Here is a 9,650-nt window from a genome sequence, read left to right on the forward strand (position 1 = left end):
CCAAATGTCTCCAAGAACTCCATGTGGTACTCCAATACCTGATAAGGACTCATGTACGCAAAATGCAACCTAAACATGGCTAAATCCTAGTCTATATGATCAAAAATGCACGTGGGTGAATGGATAAGACAATGAAAATATGCAAGATATCAACTCCCCCAAACTTGTTCTTTTACTTATCCACAAGTGAACTTTCTAGAACTCATAGGGAGAGAGGTTTGAAGGTGGGAGCTCATAGCCAAAAGAAACACAACTAGCACTCGATTCAACATCTAATCTAACATGAGCACACTCTCTTATTACACTCTAGCTTCTCTAGGCCTACCTCATCTCTTTTTGCCCTTATACTCATCATCAAGCATCCACACATTCAAATCAACCAACTCTCACATTCATTAAGCATAAAACATCAAGTGAATTCTCATTGTAAGATCCGCAACTATGATAATGTGGCCGAACTGGTGGAAAAGGCCGCAGAACAGGAAGCTGGAATCAGTGAGGAAGCCAAGGTGTTTGGCACAGTGGCGCATGTCCATCCTGGTAAGCATGCGGGAAAGAATCAAAAGCCGGTGAAGGCTGGCTCTTCCAGCAAGCCGAATGCAACAGGTCGCAGTGCGTGTTTGACTTGCGGGAAGATGCACTCTGGTGTCTGCCGTGCTGCTACGGGAGCTTGTCACCGTTGCGGAAGTATGGATCACAAGGTGCGTGATTGCCATGAGGAAGACCTAAGGCCGAAGAGCCAAAACAAGGGTGCTGGGGAACATGTGTGCTACAGCTACGGCGAAACGGGGCACTACAAGTATCAATGTCCGAAGGACGTGCAATCTGCTGGGAAGCGTCCGAGCGATGGGCCTCAGCCGGCGGCAAAGAGGCATGCCATCATGCCGCGGGTGTACACAATCGGTGATGAGTAAATGGACCCAAGCACGTCTCGTCCGATCACTGGTGAGTCATCCTATCTCTCACCTTTGCCTTAAGAATTTATGTGTGAAATTGCTAACTTGTAGAGTAGGTCCTTAGTGTTCCGAGTGAATATATAGGGACCTTAGTCATGGGTGTAGTGGCAACCCATGTTCTGTTTGATTCCGGTGCATCTCACTGCTTTGTGCAACCCGAGATGATTGGAATTGGGGAATTCCAGAAAGAACCAGAAGAAGAAGTAAGAGTGGTTTAAAAAAAAATATTAAACAATAAAAATTGTATATGCCCCAGTTAAGTAAATCTAAATATAAGCGAGTTTGCACAAAGTTATAAGATATTACGTCTTTTGTTTCTAATTTTTAGTTCATCAAATTCTATTGTTTTAAAGCTGTCGTTGTCAAACTACATGTTCTTTGAAGCAGACAAGATAATTGGCTACGGGGTAAAGATAATTGTTTCTCGGTGCTACACGAGGTTACTTATGTCATTTTAACCTTCTCATTCTGTTCGCAAATTAATTTTTAATATGCACATTTTTTCAATTTCGACACAAAAAAATTTGTATATTCACCTGATTAACCCTTAATTATATACCAATCTATATGAAAAAGACAAAATCTAGAGCCCAAACCCCACATATATATATTCAACCCATAGCATCCCTAACCACAGTTCATTTATCACAATTTTAATTTTTGAACTTCGTTTTTATTTGTCAACTTGAACTTTTGGTTACAATTAATAATTTTGATTAAACAAGAAAAATGGGGTTTCAAAAAAAAATATTAAACAATAAAAATTGTATATGCCCCAGTTAAGTAAATCTAAATATAAGCGAGTTTGCACAAAGTTATAAGATATTACGTCTTTTGTTTCTAATTTTTAGTTCATCAAATTCTATTGTTTTAAAGCTGTCGTTGTCAAACTACATGTTCTTTGAAGCAGACAAGATAATTGGCTACGGGGTAAAGATAATTGTTTCTCGGTGCTACACGAGGTTACTTATGTCATTTTAACCTTCTCATTCTGTTCGCAAATTAATTTTTAATATGCACATTTTTTCAATTTCGACACAAAAAAATTTGTATATTCACCTGATTAACCCTTAATTATATACCAATCTATATGAAAAAGACAAAATCTAGAGCCCAAACCCCACATATATATATTCAACCCATAGCATCCCTAACCACAGTTCATTTATCACAATTTTAATTTTTGAACTTCGTTTTTATTTGTCAACTTGAACTTTTGGTTACAATTAATAATTTTGATTAAACAAGAAAAATGGGGTTTCAAAAAAAAATATTAAACAATAAAAATTGTATATGCCCCAGTTAAGTAAATCTAAATATAAGCGAGTTTGCACAAAGTTATAAGATATTACGTCTTTTGTTTCTAATTTTTAGTTCATCAAATTCTATTGTTTTAAAGCTGTCGTTGTCAAACTACATGTTCTTTGAAGCAGACAAGATAATTGGCTACGGGGTAAAGATAATTGTTTCTCGGTGCTACACGAGGTTACTTATGTCATTTTAACCTTCTCATTCTGTTCGCAAATTAATTTTTAATATGCACATTTTTTCAATTTCGACACAAAAAAATTTGTATATTCACCTGATTAACCCTTAATTATATACCAATCTATATGAAAAAGACAAAATCTAGAGCCCAAACCCCACATATATATATTCAACCCATAGCATCCCTAACCACAGTTCATTTATCACAATTTTAATTTTTGAACTTCGTTTTTATTTGTCAACTTGAACTTTTGGTTACAATTAATAATTTTGATTAAACAAGAAAAATGGGGTTTCAAAAAAAAATATTAAACAATAAAAATTGTATATGCCCCAGTTAAGTAAATCTAAATATAAGCGAGTTTGCACAAAGTTATAAGATATTACGTCTTTTGTTTCTAATTTTTAGTTCATCAAATTCTATTGTTTTAAAGCTGTCGTTGTCAAACTACATGTTCTTTGAAGCAGACAAGATAATTGGCTACGGGGTAAAGATAATTGTTTCTCGGTGCTACACGAGGTTACTTATGTCATTTTAACCTTCTCATTCTGTTCGCAAATTAATTTTTAATATGCACATTTTTTCAATTTCGACACAAAAAAATTTGTATATTCACCTGATTAACCCTTAATTATATACCAATCTATATGAAAAAGACAAAATCTAGAGCCCAAACCCCACATATATATATTCAACCCATAGCATCCCTAACCACAGTTCATTTATCACAATTTTAATTTTTGAACTTCGTTTTTATTTGTCAACTTGAACTTTTGGTTACAATTAATAATTTTGATTAAACAAGAAAAATGGGGTTTCAAAAAAAAATATTAAACAATAAAAATTGTATATGCCCCAGTTAAGTAAATCTAAATATAAGCGAGTTTGCACAAAGTTATAAGATATTACGTCTTTTGTTTCTAATTTTTAGTTCATCAAATTCTATTGTTTTAAAGCTGTCGTTGTCAAACTACATGTTCTTTGAAGCAGACAAGATAATTGGCTACGGGGTAAAGATAATTGTTTCTCGGTGCTACACGAGGTTACTTATGTCATTTTAACCTTCTCATTCTGTTCGCAAATTAATTTTTAATATGCACATTTTTTCAATTTCGACACAAAAAAATTTGTATATTCACCTGATTAACCCTTAATTATATACCAATCTATATGAAAAAGACAAAATCTAGAGCCCAAACCCCACATATATATATTCAACCCATAGCATCCCTAACCACAGTTCATTTATCACAATTTTAATTTTTGAACTTCGTTTTTATTTGTCAACTTGAACTTTTGGTTACAATTAATAATTTTGATTAAACAAGAAAAATGGGGTTTCAAAAAAAAATATTAAACAATAAAAATTGTATATGCCCCAGTTAAGTAAATCTAAATATAAGCGAGTTTGCACAAAGTTATAAGATATTACGTCTTTTGTTTCTAATTTTTAGTTCATCAAATTCTATTGTTTTAAAGCTGTCGTTGTCAAACTACATGTTCTTTGAAGCAGACAAGATAATTGGCTACGGGGTAAAGATAATTGTTTCTCGGTGCTACACGAGGTTACTTATGTCATTTTAACCTTCTCATTCTGTTCGCAAATTAATTTTTAATATGCACATTTTTTCAATTTCGACACAAAAAAATTTGTATATTCACCTGATTAACCCTTAATTATATACCAATCTATATGAAAAAGACAAAATCTAGAGCCCAAACCCCACATATATATATTCAACCCATAGCATCCCTAACCACAGTTCATTTATCACAATTTTAATTTTTGAACTTCGTTTTTATTTGTCAACTTGAACTTTTGGTTACAATTAATAATTTTGATTAAACAAGAAAAATGGGGTTTCAAAAAAAAATATTAAACAATAAAAATTGTATATGCCCCAGTTAAGTAAATCTAAATATAAGCGAGTTTGCACAAAGTTATAAGATATTACGTCTTTTGTTTCTAATTTTTAGTTCATCAAATTCTATTGTTTTAAAGCTGTCGTTGTCAAACTACATGTTCTTTGAAGCAGACAAGATAATTGGCTACGGGGTAAAGATAATTGTTTCTCGGTGCTACACGAGGTTACTTATGTCATTTTAACCTTCTCATTCTGTTCGCAAATTAATTTTTAATATGCACATTTTTTCAATTTCGACACAAAAAAATTTGTATATTCACCTGATTAACCCTTAATTATATACCAATCTATATGAAAAAGACAAAATCTAGAGCCCAAACCCCACATATATATATTCAACCCATAGCATCCCTAACCACAGTTCATTTATCACAATTTTAATTTTTGAACTTCGTTTTTATTTGTCAACTTGAACTTTTGGTTACAATTAATAATTTTGATTAAACAAGAAAAATGGGGTTTCAAAAAAAAATATTAAACAATAAAAATTGTATATGCCCCAGTTAAGTAAATCTAAATATAAGCGAGTTTGCACAAAGTTATAAGATATTACGTCTTTTGTTTCTAATTTTTAGTTCATCAAATTCTATTGTTTTAAAGCTGTCGTTGTCAAACTACATGTTCTTTGAAGCAGACAAGATAATTGGCTACGGGGTAAAGATAATTGTTTCTCGGTGCTACACGAGGTTACTTATGTCATTTTAACCTTCTCATTCTGTTCGCAAATTAATTTTTAATATGCACATTTTTTCAATTTCGACACAAAAAAATTTGTATATTCACCTGATTAACCCTTAATTATATACCAATCTATATGAAAAAGACAAAATCTAGAGCCCAAACCCCACATATATATATTCAACCCATAGCATCCCTAACCACAGTTCATTTATCACAATTTTAATTTTTGAACTTCGTTTTTATTTGTCAACTTGAACTTTTGGTTACAATTAATAATTTTGATTAAACAAGAAAAATGGGGTTTCAAAAAAAAATATTAAACAATAAAAATTGTATATGCCCCAGTTAAGTAAATCTAAATATAAGCGAGTTTGCACAAAGTTATAAGATATTACGTCTTTTGTTTCTAATTTTTAGTTCATCAAATTCTATTGTTTTAAAGCTGTCGTTGTCAAACTACATGTTCTTTGAAGCAGACAAGATAATTGGCTACGGGGTAAAGATAATTGTTTCTCGGTGCTACACGAGGTTACTTATGTCATTTTAACCTTCTCATTCTGTTCGCAAATTAATTTTTAATATGCACATTTTTTCAATTTCGACACAAAAAAATTTGTATATTCACCTGATTAACCCTTAATTATATACCAATCTATATGAAAAAGACAAAATCTAGAGCCCAAACCCCACATATATATATTCAACCCATAGCATCCCTAACCACAGTTCATTTATCACAATTTTAATTTTTGAACTTCGTTTTTATTTGTCAACTTGAACTTTTGGTTACAATTAATAATTTTGATTAAACAAGAAAAATGGGGTTTCAAAAAAAAATATTAAACAATAAAAATTGTATATGCCCCAGTTAAGTAAATCTAAATATAAGCGAGTTTGCACAAAGTTATAAGATATTACGTCTTTTGTTTCTAATTTTTAGTTCATCAAATTCTATTGTTTTAAAGCTGTCGTTGTCAAACTACATGTTCTTTGAAGCAGACAAGATAATTGGCTACGGGGTAAAGATAATTGTTTCTCGGTGCTACACGAGGTTACTTATGTCATTTTAACCTTCTCATTCTGTTCGCAAATTAATTTTTAATATGCACATTTTTTCAATTTCGACACAAAAAAATTTGTATATTCACCTGATTAACCCTTAATTATATACCAATCTATATGAAAAAGACAAAATCTAGAGCCCAAACCCCACATATATATATTCAACCCATAGCATCCCTAACCACAGTTCATTTATCACAATTTTAATTTTTGAACTTCGTTTTTATTTGTCAACTTGAACTTTTGGTTACAATTAATAATTTTGATTAAACAAGAAAAATGGGGTTTCAAAAAAAAATATTAAACAATAAAAATTGTATATGCCCCAGTTAAGTAAATCTAAATATAAGCGAGTTTGCACAAAGTTATAAGATATTACGTCTTTTGTTTCTAATTTTTAGTTCATCAAATTCTATTGTTTTAAAGCTGTCGTTGTCAAACTACATGTTCTTTGAAGCAGACAAGATAATTGGCTACGGGGTAAAGATAATTGTTTCTCGGTGCTACACGAGGTTACTTATGTCATTTTAACCTTCTCATTCTGTTCGCAAATTAATTTTTAATATGCACATTTTTTCAATTTCGACACAAAAAAATTTGTATATTCACCTGATTAACCCTTAATTATATACCAATCTATATGAAAAAGACAAAATCTAGAGCCCAAACCCCACATATATATATTCAACCCATAGCATCCCTAACCACAGTTCATTTATCACAATTTTAATTTTTGAACTTCGTTTTTATTTGTCAACTTGAACTTTTGGTTACAATTAATAATTTTGATTAAACAAGAAAAATGGGGTTTCAAAAAAAAATATTAAACAATAAAAATTGTATATGCCCCAGTTAAGTAAATCTAAATATAAGCGAGTTTGCACAAAGTTATAAGATATTACGTCTTTTGTTTCTAATTTTTAGTTCATCAAATTCTATTGTTTTAAAGCTGTCGTTGTCAAACTACATGTTCTTTGAAGCAGACAAGATAATTGGCTACGGGGTAAAGATAATTGTTTCTCGGTGCTACACGAGGTTACTTATGTCATTTTAACCTTCTCATTCTGTTCGCAAATTAATTTTTAATATGCACATTTTTTCAATTTCGACACAAAAAAATTTGTATATTCACCTGATTAACCCTTAATTATATACCAATCTATATGAAAAAGACAAAATCTAGAGCCCAAACCCCACATATATATATTCAACCCATAGCATCCCTAACCACAGTTCATTTATCACAATTTTAATTTTTGAACTTCGTTTTTATTTGTCAACTTGAACTTTTGGTTACAATTAATAATTTTGATTAAACAAGAAAAATGGGGTTTCAAAAAAAAATATTAAACAATAAAAATTGTATATGGCCCAGTTAAGTAAATCTAAATATAAGCGAGTTTGCAGTATTAGACTTTGAGCACGAGATAATGACACGTGAGGGGATAAGATCGTCGTATAGCTCAACTAGCCACTGAATCAGCCTCACGTTCACCAATCACCAGTCCTCTGCATTTAGTCGCCTGCACGACCTTGTCTTCTCCTCTTGGTGGAATGTATTAACTATTTTATTTTTAGGTTTTTTTTTGTAACTGAAATTTTTATTTTTTTTTAATTTTATTTTTAGTTTCTTCTTCTAAAAACTAATGTCGATTCGATAGTACCTGTCCCAATATACACTAACATCGATTCTAATTTTGTATGGTAGATAAAAGTGGAGTCTAATTTTAGTTTATTTTACTCAGGTTTATAACAGTTTTAGTAATCGTCATTTTCATTGAGATTAAAACAAGTGAAATTTCAGCTTTTCGAAATAATATATTAAATGCGCCTGCAGACGAATAAACAAACATTGTAGTGGAATTGCTTATGTCGAAAAATATCTATCCCGGCCGTTGCGGCTCTGCACCTCTACCACGTACATCGTGCCTAAACATGATGCTTACAATAACATTGGTGGTTCATATTTGGTGTTCACATATATGGTTGGGTATTTAATTAATATTGAATATTTGAATGTTGTGTGAAAGGGGTTTGAATGAGTGGATAGAGAATGACATTTTATTCTAGAACTAATACAATGATAAAAAATTAAACTCCAAAAATATTTAAACATGTACAGTATAAACACTACGGTGTTTATACACAACCTTCAATGTAATCTGCAGATCAATTTTCTTGCAAGTCAATTCACTCAGTCTTAGAAATCTCGACTCTAAGTCGAGACTAATTCCTCGAACTTGTGTAGCACCGACAGTTCATGTCATATAAAACATAGATAGTTGTCAACCACGATTAAAATCACAACAGAAACTCAGAAAGAGACTAGCCATAGTTTTTCAACTGTAAAATGAACCTTTTTAACTGCTGAAACACAATAAGTTGTTTTTTTTTTTGATGAAACACAATAAGTTGTTTTTCCCCATGTTTATTCATATTTTACTAGTTTAATGTAAGACATTCTATTTAACCAGCATATTATGTGAAAATCAAAATGGAGAAATTTCACTCACTTACCAAATTTTATTTTCTACGAGACAAAAGTATGCATGGTGGTATGGCATTAATGCCTTATTAGAGGTTCAAGATTAACTATAAAAATGGCTATTTCTAATAATAATAAATTCTAAACTATTTTTTAAAAAAGTTGATATATGTTATCTAACGATTAAAAACACTAACACATGCTATCACTTTAAAAATAATGAAAGATAAAGAATAAAGAAAATATGGAAATAGGCTAAAATGGAGGAAGAGACTTCGAATATAAGCCGTTCAGAACTATGATAGGCGCTAGTCGGACGGTAACTCCGGACCTAGTGAGTTACCGAAAAATCAGAGAGTATTTGGAAATTACACGGGGTCTAATTTTAAATATAATTTAATATATTTATAATATATTTAGCTAATTTTAAACATGATGACACAAGTTATTAGACATAATTATATAATATTTTATATATAATTTTAAACAGCTTATTTTTGATTCGTCGAACATTTAGATTATAGTGTGTTTAGTATGAAAAATCCCTAAATACAGTACGTATGTGTTTGTTTTGGGTTTGATAGCTAATTGTAATTATTTAATAATAATGAATAATTACACAAAATCTGTCAATAATGAGTAAAAAATAATCAATCGCGTTTCAACTTTATACGGACGAAAAAAAGAAAAAAATTAGGCGGTCAATGTGAAAATTAGGCGAAAATTAGGCGGTTAACGCAGAAATTACGCAGGTCAACGCGGATCAATGAATAACTACACCTATTCGGGTATATTCGCCGCTTAGGCGACCGCGTTTTCGAACTGGAATATAACACGTCGAAGACGCATTTTGAATTGCATATAAACGTTTATATTTATAAAATGCGAATATCAAAGAAAATTGCTTTTAAATGATTTATAATTAGAATAATACAGTTGTCTAATCTCTAATCATGAAGTATTAGATCATTGTGTTTCTAACTTTAAAGTGACCAAAGATTATGATCTTGTTCTAAACTATCCCGACGATACTGCGTTAAGATCGTCAAAAT

This window comes from Brassica oleracea, unplaced genomic scaffold (assembly GCF_000695525.1).
Source record: "Brassica oleracea var. oleracea cultivar TO1000 unplaced genomic scaffold, BOL UnpScaffold00825, whole genome shotgun sequence".
In the NCBI taxonomy this organism is placed as follows: Eukaryota; Viridiplantae; Streptophyta; class Magnoliopsida; order Brassicales; family Brassicaceae; genus Brassica; species Brassica oleracea.